The sequence below is a fragment of the Rhododendron vialii genome, chromosome 12a (genome assembly GCF_030253575.1).
Source record: "Rhododendron vialii isolate Sample 1 chromosome 12a, ASM3025357v1".
In the NCBI taxonomy this organism is placed as follows: Eukaryota; Viridiplantae; Streptophyta; class Magnoliopsida; order Ericales; family Ericaceae; genus Rhododendron; species Rhododendron vialii.
Window position 1 is genome coordinate 22,886,181 of NC_080568.1, and position 12,638 is coordinate 22,898,818.

Here is a 12,638-nt window from a genome sequence, read left to right on the forward strand (position 1 = left end):
TCAAGCATTGATAATTTGGTGTTTGTTTCCAAATTCAAATGGGAAATAAATAAGTGGATGCTGGGATTTCAATTTGTACTCTATGTCCAAGAGCAATTGTGATGCAGAATGGAAATCGAAATAATTTAATAAATAGCATTCTCTAGTTTTCCTTATTTTGATTTTAGTAATTTTGTTAGGGAATTTCAATTTTAAGAATAAGAATTCTAAGAAGTATTTAGTTTCCTATGCTTGGTCAAGAAGAATAAGGATTGATTTTATCCCATATATTTTATTTCCTTTTCAGTATTTTAGTAATGCTCTACTATAAATTGAGAAGTAAGCCTTCTGGCAAATTGTTTGCTTTTTTGATGATTATTAATGAAAATTGAGAGTTTTCTCTATTCGTATTTGTGTTTCAAAATGAGAATCTTTAGCATAAACAAGTTCCTGATCTCTTATTGCAACTAGTTTCGTAAAAGAAAGATGTGTTGCATCAAATTGCAGTGCTCCCTATTAAGGAGTTCCACTATGGTTTTCACTTATGGGAATATTATTGATGAGGAGGAAGCATTGGCCTTAAAGTAGTTCGAAACTTCATTTTTTGTATTAGCGTCTTCATCAGTATTATTCCTGATTGGTCTTAAAATCAATCTCACATCACACATGGGATTGATTTTAAGGCGTGTTGCCATCAGAACAACTAGAAACAAGTAATCCTAACTGCATTGGCAACCAATAATATGCCACTCGGTATCCAAAAACGCAAAGCACAGATGCCGATGAGTAAGCCTAAACTGCAGGTTAAAATCCAATCCTTACGAGGTGTTTGGATGGTGCTTGACTGATTTTCTAGTCCTAAAATAATGGGTTGCCCCAAGCGTAGGGCGGAGACCGATGTAACACAATATCCGGTAAGACCAGAGTCGAATCCACAAAGACGGTGATGTGTGCTGACTAAAAATTCGAGTTGTTATAATTTAAATGGGCTCTTAGGTAGCCACCCCTTATCGATTGGATGAAATTAACTAAAACCTAGGAAAATATTTATCCTTTTCAAATAATTAAAAAGAAGGTACGGTCGTAGGGTTCAAAGCACTCGCAACCGGCCCAGACTCATCTGCTTCAATCGGTGTTCTTTAAAACGTTTGATTTAAGGCTGAAAAAGATACCCCGAAAGATGCAAACCCTTATGGTCGCCGTTTACCCATGCGCAGCGAAAAATGAGTTTTGGACCCCCATTCTCCCGTTCACATGGACTCCGACAATGCCCAGATTCGTCTACGGGAAGTATTTTACCAATCTAAAATTATTTTTTAAACATTCTTTATTTCGAAAAGGAGCAAAACGCATCCAATCCGGCTACGGTATGCTAATCACCCCGTGACCCTATCCGACGACTACTCACTAATCATTGCACAAGAAATAGAAGAAACCTTAGAATGAAACATGTAACAGCCCTGATTTTCAGTCAATAAAAATTTCGTTAAATATTTGAATTTTTCTTTTAATTACTTAGATTGCTTTTAATATTTCCTTTTAAATTTCCATAATTTGTCATAATTACACTTTAACCCTTCAAAGATCGTTTCTTGACTTTTAAGCCCTACTTAGCAAGTCTAGTTAGCTTCTAACCAATTTGTTGGAGAAACCAAACTAGGAAGTCACCTAGTTACATTTCCCTAACCATAGATGGATCTTTTTGCCCATCTTTGAACCTTGTGAACCTTTTAAACCCTAGACTTGAAAATTTATTAATTATTTTCTTTTGTTATTTTGGTTTTCTTCTTTATCCATTGGACAATAAAAGTTAGGAGAACTTTTATCCATTGGATAATAGAAACCCCATTCTTTATATTAAAAGTGTTCCTTGATGGATTTGTTCAAGTACTAATATTTATAAAAAATAGAATTTTATAATTGTTTAAAAGGACATTTGATTATTTTAGTATAAAAGCTTCCTTATTACTTTTGTCTATTGGACAATAAATACTAGGGATTTTATTATCCATTGGGTAATAAGGTTAGTCTTTCCAACTAGTGCTAGGGTTTTCATAAACTAGTCATTTTGTAAATCCCCATGTGATGTTTGTACCTATATTATATTATATATGTACCTTGGATTTAAAAGACCTAAGATTTTCTAAGTACTCTTATATTGTTTTATATTGGGGTTTTGTACCCAATTAGATTAATTTAATGGGGAGTTGAACTACCTAGAGTACATAGTACCTTTATTATATATTAGTATATGTACTTGGTTGATTAAAAAACTTACTAAGTACACATGTGCTAATTGATTAGTTTAAAGGGAAAATCTTAGCCTTTTAAAACTCTTTGACACAAGTACAAAAGTATCTATTATTTTCTTGCACATTGTAATATATATATATATATATATATATATGTGAGTGTGTGTGTGTGTGTACTAGTACAAGAGAGGGGAGAGTAGAGGTGTCAAACGTGTCTGTCGTGCCGTGCCGTGCCGTGCCATTTTCTTCCGTGCCAACCGTGCTTCGTGTCGTGCCGTACCGTGCCCGTTTACTTCATCGTGCCATGGCGTGCCATGCCATACCGTGCCCGTGCCATGCCGTGGTGGGCCATTTTGCTTTGTCGGCCCGTGCCTTTTTTAAATCGTGTCATGTCGTGTCGTGCCCAATTAATTAATCGTGCTGGATTGTGACGTACCTTTTTTTGTCGGGTCGTGTCGTGTCGTGCCTTTTTTTTGTCGTGTCATGCCGTGCCTTTTTTTGCCGGGTTGTGTGTGTCGTGTCGTGCTTTTTTTTGTCGGGTCGTGTGACTCGTGTCGTGCCGTGCCTTGTTTGTCGGTTCGTGTCATGCCGTGCGGCCCTTAATCGTGTGTCGTGCCGTGCCATGTTGTGCCATCGATTTTCGTATACACATTACCAACCGGCAATTGATTTTTGTCTACAAAAAAATCTTCCCACAAAACACACATTCCGGTGCCCAAAAAACACAGATTTTTGACATTCAGTAGAAAAGCTTGGTGCTCATTCTCGACCAAATCAAAAGCTATTTGAAATGCGAGCAAAGCATCATCCTTATTTTCAGATCGTAGAAGTTTTTCCAAGATGCTGGAAACACCCTCTGGGTCATCCAGTAACATCAGGCACTCACTTTCTGTAAAAGCACTCAAAGAGGGGAGTAGAAATGGACAAGGGAAATGGAGAAGAAAGAGGAAGAAAAAAAAACCAGAAAGAGAAGAACGTGAAGAAAGGCGGGAGAGAGAGAGAGAGAGAGAGAGAGAGAGAGAGAGAGAGAGAGGCAGAGTATATTTTAGAGAGAGAAGAGAATCTGCAAATCCACAGGCCACATGTGATCTTCCTCCACTACATTATCTATGCACGTCCCTGTTTGGCATGAAAAAATGCAACAAGGCACCGTTTGCTTCTTTTTAAAAAAAAAATAAATTGACAAAAACATGTTTTCTGTTTTTACTTTTTAAAAAAAAAATAGAAATTGATTTCAACAAATAGAAAACAGAAAATAGAAAAGTGGCAACGTTACCAAACATTGCCTATGTTAGCCTAGTTTTTTTGAATGTTTTAAATACCATTCATTATACTGCCATTCCATTCAACACACCAACTATATCCAAACCCATGATTTCAATTAAAACAAACAAGTCATCCATGCACAATGATTCATTACATCAGATTTGGAAATAGTTTCCACCCAAAACCACACAAAATAGTCAAAGTAATTACATGGTTTTCATAAAATACACAAATGCATCTCACTTTAAGAAAATGCACAAGGCAAACCATCTTGTTCAAATATCCCCTATTCTTCATCTGCAAATTTTCCATACTCGAAACTTGCTTCTTTGCGATTCATCACCTCTTTGCTCCCAATGACAAATACAGAACTGCAAGCATAAAACTGTCTCCAAGGAACACAATAAACATAATAACAAAAATACATAAAACCAATTTTAAAGTAATGCAACGCACAAAACACTCTTCCATTACTTGAATTCAGCCCAGGTAGCAAAGAGAGTAGAAGCAAAACTAACCAAAGAAACTAATGCTAGCTCAAGTGAAACATGTACTTTATACTCAATCTCCCGAAGGATCCTAGAGTCAAATTTCTGAACCTGAAAATGGAAAGGGTGGCTGACTCAACTAAACTGCAAGTAAAAAGGTTTGGCATTTACCAAAGTGTTTAACAGGACACTCTCTGAGTAATATAACTAAACATAAAGCATTCCTCCCTCTACTCACTGGCAAGGTAATTAAACCACACCGTCCAAACAAGCAAATAAGGAGCTTATTCCGTTTTCAGCTTAGATTGGGGAAAGTTAACTTTATCATAATTCTAAATCCCCAGAACGGAGGGAGATAACTATACACTGAGCTAAAATGAATGCCCAATAATTAGTTAACCATAGACATGACAGTACGAACTGTGTACATTGGTTATCATAATTCTAAATCCCCAGAACAGAGGGAGATAACTATACACTGAGCTAAAATGAATGCCCAATAATTAGTTAACCATAGACATGATAGTACGAACTGTGTACATTGGTCAACTTTTTGTTGATAACCTTATCCTATGTCAATCCTTTCCATGTTGTCTCATAATTCCAGAATTGTACGGAACAATAATGGACAGAAAGTTGGACATCTCTCAGCACATAAAAACTGACCTCAGAAGTAGCAACTTGACAGAAGAGGACGATAGAATGACAGGGTTCAGAATCTTAAATGGTACCTCTCATTTCTTGATTTCTTCCTAGAGAAGAAGCCACACTTGAATTTCTTAACTGGAAGCATGGAGATAAGGTCTTGGGAAAGACCTCGTCTTTGAGTTCCAACTGCCTCACCCAACTCAACTTACTCAAGTAACTCCTGCAATTGAAATACTATCTCAACTGATCTTCGTAACAAAATGTTTGTTACCATTAATCAACTACTATAACAGCTTCTACTTTTAAAAGAAGTTGATTTTATTTTAGCGTACTTTCCAAGTTCCAACTCATGTTACTGATAGTTTTTGAGAACCATAACGATAACCGTTTCTTATAGCAATGCCGGTAGCAGAAAACAAAAAGAGGTTTTCAACTTAATTGACACAAACTAGAAAAAGAGGTCACGTGTTTGAGCTGTATCAGGTGAGGTGAGTCAATGGTTCATAATTTCGTTTCCTTGAAGGCTACCTGGGGCTTAGATAGAGTAAAATTATTTGAGACACGCGGGACAGACAACTACAAGATACTTTTGCGAGGAAAAAAGGGTCATTCATGAATTGATAAGTAAAAACCACATGATCCACAGAAATTTAGTGTGAACTCAACTAGGGCTGAAAGCTGAATGGTAAAAAAAAAAACCTCAAGGTTCAATTCTAGGCAAAGTAGTTGTTGGTTATTGGAATGAATGCAGGAATATATTGGGCAATCTCTTGCAATGCTTTTTCTGACCATTCGAAGAGAACAGAATGCAAATGGAATCGTCATCCACCATTTAGGACTCAACTCAACAGAATTGTTCCAGAGAACCAAACTCCTTAATTCACGATTTCACCACATTTCAATAGTAGCATCTTAATGCTAAATGAATTCAATGAGTGAACTACATGGTTTTTATTTAACTCGTTGATTACATTAAGCACATGTGCCATTTGAGACTTGAACTGAATAGTTTCTTCACTTACCTAATCTTATTTGTGCGACTCATTTTCCCACTCCTCTTACACATCCACACCTCTCGGGGTTTCCTAAAAACTCACACTTCACTTTGCCAAAAACTAGGGTTGTGTCTGTGGCTTATTCATTTCAGACTAAAAGGAGACACACACACCCCACACTGCCACACTGTCCACAACGCATGCAGGCATCATCCACTTCAGTTAAGTGAAGCTAAACAGACCACAAGGCATGCAATCAAATAAACAGCTAACATACTAACAAACTAACAGACTGGAAGGGCTAGGCCGCCATCTCAACTCAGCAAACAGAATATACGGGGGGTTATGCCACCACCTCAGCTAAGAAATGCAATCAAATAAAACTAACTATACTAACTAAAAACAACACAATATTTAGCCTGGCTTCGTTACACCTCAAGTTAGCATAAAAACAGGTTAGAGGTATCCACCAAGCTAAATACAAGCTACTAACACATAAACTACTAGAGTCTAGAGATTGAAAATGCTCCAATCCTTACTATTTCACGTATTTACTTTTGGTATTCAAACAGATCAAACTGCATATGTTGTATGCACTATTTCCAGCACTACTTCCAGCACCAAGCAGTAAGAACCATTTACTTTAATTGAGGGAATCATAAAACAACTATGGATACAAAAATAAGTAAGAAAATCCACCTTCAACATTTTGTTGGTATTAATTTGCTTCAGCCTTCACGTGGTTTAGTTCTTGGCGTCTATGGTCTACAATGTCCTACAAAACAAGAACCAGCAGCAGCAGCAACAGCAGAAAACAGGTAGATAAAAGCCAAATGAATAAGGAAATTGAATAAGAAAATTGAATTCTGCTCAGATATTAGTTCCTTTTATCATCATAGCAGAAAATTGAAATGGATGCTTCGTTAAGTTGCCATTATGGCATTCATAAGTTGCAACACCACTTCATAGTTCATAACAACACGACTATGGCTCAGACATTAGTGTTTTTTTATCATCATAGCCGGAAACTGAAATGGATGCGGCAACGTTAAGTTGCCTTAAAGGCCTTCATAAGTTGCAACACAATCACACTTCGCTTTGCCAAAAACTAGGGTTATGTCTGTGGCTTATTCATTTCAGATTAAAATGAGACACACACACACCCCACACTACCACACTGTCCACACACACCACAACGCATGCAGGCAACATCCACTTCAGTTAAGTGAAGCTAAACAGACCACAAGGCATGCAGCATAACTTAGGGCCTTAGGCTCAGCATGTTAGTTAACAAAATACATCATAGCCAAAAACTGAAGCAGGGGCAACATCATGTTGCCATTTAAGGCCTTCATAAGTTGCCACAATATCCACTTCAGCCCACTTACTGAAATGAATAAGCCATACACAATGCTGAAATGAATAAGCCACAGACAACCCCAACAGAAAAAATGAATAATAGATTCAAACCAAATGACAGCAGGTCCCCCTAATCACTGTCTATATCAGAATCTGCAAAATAGCCTCTGAATTCATCTTTAGCTAAGCGTTTTTGAATTCCATTGCGTGCATCCTCCCAATCTTTCAAGCATATGAGACAATCCAAAATGTCTGGAGCTAGTCTGCTCCTCCTCTCATCCAACACTCTTTTACCTGCACTAAAAGCGAATTCGGATGCCACTGTAGACACAGAAGGGGTTAGTAGATCACGTGCCATGATTGAAAGAACAGGATATTTATCTTCATTTTTTTTCCACCAAGCTAAGACATCAAAATCATGCCTGTCATTCACGTTAATAGATTCTAGGTCCAAATATTTCTCAAGTTCAATGCGTGAAGTTCCAGTGCTACTTCCTTTTCCTAAATTTGAACTAACAAAATCCCAAAATTCATCATTGGTACTTGTAGAAGATGTTAAAGGAGCAGCAGTACATACAGCATTAGAACGAAACTTAGATTCATATTTGGCATAGATGATAGTCAATAAATCATTCACATTAGCAGAAGAAGGTAAAGCGGTAATCCCCAAATTCGTACCAATCTCTCTTAAGAGCAAGCTAACACCTTGTAACTTCATCCTAGGGTCCATTACTGCAGCTAACATAAATATTGGTGGCATTTTCTCATAATATTTTCTGAATTTTCCTTCCATATCTATACAAGCATGTGCAAAATTTGGATGTTCCCTATGTTTACGAAAATTGACACTGATATTGAAAAGATGATGAAGAACAATACAAGAAGTAGGATAACGAACACCTGAACAAGCTACGGTAGCAGCATAAAACACTTTCAAAAATTTCATGAACTCAAAACCAATTTCCCAATCAGCTTGAGTTAAAGAATTACCACGACACGGTCGATACCTCTGATTAACATAAGCAGATATTGCATCACTATATTTTCAACAAGACTTTAACATAAGGTAGGTCGAATTCCAACGATTTTGAACATCAGAGTTCATATTTTTGGGTTTAAGATTGTAAAGTGATGTGCACAATTTATCAAATTCTTGTTGCCTAGATGGGAAAGTAGCAATAAAAAGAACAGCATCTCTAATTTTTTTAATTTGTGGTGCTATATGTTTCAAACCATCTTGCACAACTAAATTAATGACATGACATACACATCGCAAATGCAATAATTCACCAAAATAAAGAGTCATCAAATTTCTTATAAACAATGGAAGTGTAGCACTATAGTTGTCAAAAGTAATGCTATAAACTTTATCAACAACTTCAAAATTCCTAAAAACACCCATAATACTTTCATAAATTTGTTCAGCATCATGAGGAAACTCCACTAAACGGAAAGCAATAATTTTTTTTCGCAAAGTCCAACTAGAGTCTATATAATGAGCAGTCACACAAATATAACCACGATTATTTATACCAGACCACATATCATAAGTAAAACCTATTGCACCAACAGTTGCAAGTTCACTAATCAAATCTTTTTTAACTTCACTATGAGCTTTCTTCGTATCACTACGGGTTGAATTTCTAGAAACTTTAGCAAATGAAGGATTCAGACAATTTTTGACAAAATATTCAAATCTAATATCATCACCAAAAGTAAATGGTTGTTCTGCTGCAACTACATAAAGGGCTAGTCCATGTCTCATTTTTTCTTTTGAATAAACAAAATTACTACTATCAGATGCATCACCAATTTTATCAGCATGTTTACTTCTTGGATGTCTACCATGTGGCCCTACACCATTATTACTTTTGCATTTATAATTTTTGTCACAATAATGACATACAGCCCTAGCTCCTATGTCAACACCATTTTCATTTTTGAAGTTTTCATTTATAGAGAAATGATTCCATACCCATGAGTGGCGTCTTGACCTTTTTGAACCACTGAGGCCTAATTTGCAGCTGCATGAGTAGAATCTGTCGGAGTAGCAGTAGAACCTAGAGGTCCTGTTCCACTTGAACCACTTCCACCACCAACAATGTTTGAAGCAGCCTCCTCACCTACAGAACCCATATGCTGTGGTCCAATAGGGTTTCGTGGTAGTTCATCAGAACCTGAGTGGGAGTCACGATCCTCCCCATTTCCAGCATCCATCTACAAAAAAAACAATATAACAGGGGTTATTGGAAAACACGAAAGCCCTAATTTTGTAACCCTAAATGCAATATTCAAGTAATGCAAAAATAAACTAATCCATATCAAATGTGAAGCATCAACAGAAAACGGTGCATATCTATAACAAAATCATCAGATCTGGTCATTTCTAGAATATACAAAATATCAACAGTGCATCTGTGCATGTGTGTACTAATATATGAAATTAGTGCAGGTGTGTCTCGTGTCCATGTGTGTACAAAATCAGTTTCGACAAATTTGTCGAAAATATACTAATATACGAAATTACTCAAGTTAGTAACAAAAGTGAAAAGCCCTAATTTCTCGTTACTAATTTCGGAAATTAGCAACAAAAACCCTAATTACGTAACCCTAATTTCAGAAATTAGTAACAAAAGTGAAAAGCCCTAATTTCTTGTTACTAATTTCAGAAATTAGCAACAAAAACCCTAATTACATAACCCTAATTTCAGAAATTAGTAACAAAAGTGAAAAGCTCTAATTTCTTGTTACTAATTTCAGAAATTAGCAACAAAAACCCTAATTTCGTAACCCTAATTTCAAAAATTCGTAACAAAAGTGAAAAGCCCTAATTTCTTGTTACTAATTTCAGAAATTAGCAACAAAAACCCTAATTTCGTAACCCTAATTTCAAAAATTCGTAACAAAAGTGAAAAGCCCTAATTTCTTGTTACTAATTTCAGAAATTAGCAACAAAAGCCCTAATTTCGTAACCCTAATTTCAAAAATTAGTAACAATTAACAAGAGCCCTAATTTCATAACCCTAATTTCAGAAATTAGTAACAATTAACAAAAACCCTAATTTCAAAAACCAGGTTAAAACCCTATTTTCAGAAATCCTATTTACAGTAGATAAATGGAGACTGAAGAGGGAAGTGAGAGAGGTACCTATGCAGCTGTGCTTAGAGAGATACAGTGACTGGTGAATGAGTCGGTGAGCTCAGTACCTGAGCCTGAGGTGATGAGAGAGTCGGAGTGATAGACGTTGAGAGACTGATGGTCACTGTCGCACCGACTCACCCTTTGAGAATTGCGAGTTGTGTCGCCAGAAAGTCGAAAACGGAGAGAGAGAAAGAGAGATGTCAGGTGACCGTGAGCAACGAGACAGAGAGAGGAGCAGCAAGACAGAGACAGAGAGAGAGTGTGTGTGTGTGTATGAGTCTGAGTCTCTGAAAGAGTGAGAGAGTGAGAAACAGAGAGAGGTGAATCACTCGGTGAATGGATCCAAAGAAATAAGGCATGCCAGAATCCGAACGTTGAGGCTCGTCGTCAGAGGTGAGACCGTGAGAGGACAGAGAGACGTTGAGAACTTGAGAGGAGTCTGAGAGAGTGAGAGATCGAAGAATGACTGAATGAGATGTCTGCTAGGGCAGCATCTCATTCCTTTTATATGATGTGTGTGATCATGTGCATACGATACACCATAATCCATATGCACCAACTTATCGAAAATTCTCGTAGAGTCCTATAATGCATCACTCGAGAGCCGCTTGAGCTGTTTATTGAAAATCCGAACCGTCTACCTTTTATGTGAGAGTGACTATATCATTCATGCAAAAAATGAAGCAAATTGGCTATCGTTATATACTACATCGCACATGACAAAAAATTCCTATTAATGAATCTATGTTCCGATGAAAGGGCTTCCAAAACCCGATAAACCCGAATTTTTGCGAGAGTGATGAAAACACCAATAACAACGAAATGAACGGTATGGATCATCATACTTGTGTCACAATCGTGTGGCTAGCATACATTGGACTATAACGGAATACATTGATTTAGAACTAGATAAGTTAGATGTATAGATTTAAACGGTAGCTGCAGACTCATTATTTCAAATATTCGATCTAAACCGTTACGATTTAAGATCTTATCAAATTTATCATCCTCCCCAAAATAGGTGATAATCGGATATCGGAGACCATGTGATCAGAACACATTCGGTGCTTCCAACGACGTAAAAGTCCTATAATGCACCACTTTAGGGCCGCCCGAGTTGTTTTTTGAAAATCGGAACTGTCTACCTTTTATGTGGGACTATTTATATCATTTGTACAAAAAATAAAGTAAATTGGTTATCGTTATATACTCGATCGCACATAAAAAAAATCCCCTATCAATAAATCTACGTCCCGATAAAAGGGTTTCAAAAACCCGATAGACCCGAAAATGTGCGAGAGTGATTAAAACACCAAAAACAACGAAATGAACGGTATGGATCGTCATACTTGTATTGCAATCGTGTGGCTAGCGACCTAGCGTACAAGAGGCCGTTTTTTAAAAATACAATTATATAATATTAATATATATTATCATGTTTGAATTTGATTCAAAATTTCTTAATCATATAAAATATTTTAAAAGCTTATTTTACTTAAATAAAAGGAAAAGATTAATAAATTATTGGATTATCAAAAAATACACACAAATAAAGTAAACTATAATCTTAAAACTCTTGTTTATTTAATAACATTTTTTCTTTTTTGGTTTTTCCATGCCTTGTGACTCGTGTCGTGCCCGTAGGGCTCACCTTGAGGTGAAGCCGCTTTAGGCCTCCAAAATTCGGGAGAAAACTGGGCCTCGTTTTTCATTAGACAAAAATATATTCACTACAAGAAAAATCACTTTTTACAGCGTTCTAAAAACGCTATTGAAGGGTATATATAGCGTTCTGTCGAACGCTATATTAGCCGATGTTGTTAAAAGTCTTGGACTTTAGACAGCGTTCTTTGCATGCTATAAATTTGAAACTTTCTACAGCGTTCTTTGTGTGCTATAAATTTGAAACTTTCTATAGCGTTCTTTGCGTGCTATAAATGTGATAGTTTCTATAGCATTCTTTGAACGCTATAAATTTGAAAGTTTCTATAGGGTTTAAAGAACGCTATAAATTTGAACCTTTTTACAGCATTCCGAAAACACTATAGAATGTAACGTTTCTATAGTGTTTTCAGAACGCTATCTATTAAAAATTTTCTATTACCCACAGTAAATTTTCTATAGCATTTTCGGCCCGCTATCCGTGGTAAATTTGCTACTGCATTTTTGGCCTGCTTTTTTTTTTTTTTTTTTTTAAGATTTTGTATTGCATTTTTGGCCCACTATATTTGTTCAACCTTCCATAGCATTCTATACTGGCTATGTAAAATGATTTTCCAACTGATTTTTAACAATTTTCTTTACTTTATACAACCCACAATCCAATAACTTGAATAACATTCTACATAGCAAGCCCATGCAATGCTAAAAATAAAAAAAAGATGGCTCCAATGACTTCCTTGGCATATATTCACATATTGCATACAAAACCAACAAAATGTCTCCAAACATTAAAGGAATTACCATTACATAGAAGAAAATCAGTATACTACATGTCCTTCCAACATTT